The 2,070-nt window shown below is 38.3% G+C and overlaps 1 pseudogene; it reads right to left on the bottom strand.

The window, feature by feature from the left end:
• Positions 1-255: 255 nt before the first annotated feature.
• On the bottom strand, positions 256-349 carry LOC111761653 (U6 spliceosomal RNA; annotated as a pseudogene).
• Positions 350-2,070: the final 1,721 nt, after the last annotated feature.

The raw sequence follows: 2,070 nt of genomic DNA on the forward strand, positions 1-2,070 counted from the left end.
GAGCAACAAGGAGATTTCAGGAGGTAACTTTTAGGCAAAGGATATTATTAGGCTAAGCTTCAATTTTACAAGAATAAGGTTTATAAATACTAGCGTTAATTATAAGGGCTTGTCATATTGGTTTGTTTTCTTTAATTAGCCATTGCCCAAGTACTCTAGAAATTCTTACCACTCTATTAGAGAATGTAAAGGACTTTCCAGGATCACAATTCAATATTTTGTTGGTTATTGTGAGTCTCCACCCACTGAGATAACAAAAATATGGAACGCTTCACAAGTATCCTCATGCAGGGGCCATGTTAATCTTTTCTCTATCATTCCAATTTATATGTGTTGTAAAAATGAGCACCAAATATGGATTCATTTTCCTACATTTCAAGAACTCTAGAGGTAGGTGGTTGCTGATGATGGCTAGAGGGTTCAGTGGAGTCAGGGTTAAGCCTCAACTCTTCCCTTGTTCCTCCAATTATGGTCTCACAATGGCTGCTGCAGCTCTAGTCATATTATTGGTAATCCAGGAAATTTTAAAAAGAGAGAAATGTGTCATAATTGCCCTATTTCCCCTTTTTGATCAGGAAAGCAAAAGCTTTTCCAGAAATCAACCTGTACGGTGTCCTTATCTCTTCTCCCACACCCAGTCATCAGATCCATTTAAGTCTCATTTATAGAAAAAAAATCCCATCTAATATTTCTAGTTGGATTGGAGGCTGTAAATATGGGGAATAGCATTGCTTAGATAAGGGGATAAACTGTAGCTTGGGGTCAAATTGGTCCTCTTCACCTGTTTTTGTAAATAAAGATTTATTTAAACACTGCTATGCCCATTCATTTGTATATTGTCTATGGCTGCATTCATGCTACAGTGATACAACTGAATAATTTCAACAGAAACCATACAGCCCACAAAACCTAAGATATTTAACTTCTGGCTCCTCACAAAATATTTCCTTACCCCTGACTTTGATCAATAATTATCCAATGACTAAGGCTGGACACGTTGTTATCCCAAATAATAATAATGAGGTTTAATTAACAAAGGAGAATGGGGAAATGACAATGGGTAGATAATTTAAAATGAGTGGGATCACAGGGAGCAAAATGGTAAGGTTGAGTGTAAACTAAGCTTTATAGGAAGGATGGCGTATCTCTTACATCATTCACTCACTCTTTCAGCAGACTCTTCCACTTTTGACTTTTATGACCCACTTAGCTAATAGGAGTCCACTTCTCTCTCTCTGAAGATTTTGCTTCTTGGAATGATTCTTGTGTCACTCATGTTACTTAAGAGTAATTTAAGGCCTTATATTACCTTCAGTGGGTCATATATGCTTTAAGGCTTCTCTCTTATATGAGAAGATTTTCCCCAATGAAGAATTATTTCAGGCTCCAAAGTATATGTAAAAGAGGATTCCTTCTTTTCCTTCTTTCCTCCTTCCTATGCTCCCTCTCTCCCTCCTTTCCGCCCTCCCTTTTTCCTTTCTTCCCTCCCTCCTTCCCTCCATTCTTCCTCAGATATTTATTACATAGCTACATATTTCAGATACTGCTTTAGTTGTTGGGAATACAACAGGAAAGACAAAGTCCCTACCCTCATAGAGTTTACATCCTACTGGGAAAAATAGAGTGTAAGCAAAAGAATATATAATAAAATATCAAATAGTGATGAATACTTTGAAGAAAACTTATGTGCATTGAAGGCCTGGAGTATGACAATGGAACTATTTTAAACATGGCACTCAGGGAAGACTTTTCTCAGTAGAAGACTTCCCAGCCTGAAGGAAGTGAATCAGTGAACCCTGCCTATACTTAGTGAAAGGATTCCAGACCCAGGGAAGAGCAAGAGCAAAGGCCCTGAGGTAGAGCTCTGATTAGTGCAATCATGGACAGTCAGGTTGCCATGGCTACTGGTGAAACATGAGCAAGGAGGAGAGTGCTAGGGGATGAGACTGAAATTATAGCCAGGTGTTACATCACAGAGACTTCTAGGCCATGCAGAGCACTTGTAGTGTTTGTTTCTTTTTTTTAAATTAAGATGTCAAGTCACTGGAAGATTTTTATCAGGGGCATGAC

Source organism: Dasypus novemcinctus, chromosome 1 (assembly GCF_030445035.2).
Source record: "Dasypus novemcinctus isolate mDasNov1 chromosome 1, mDasNov1.1.hap2, whole genome shotgun sequence".
In the NCBI taxonomy this organism is placed as follows: domain Eukaryota; kingdom Metazoa; phylum Chordata; class Mammalia; order Cingulata; family Dasypodidae; genus Dasypus; species Dasypus novemcinctus.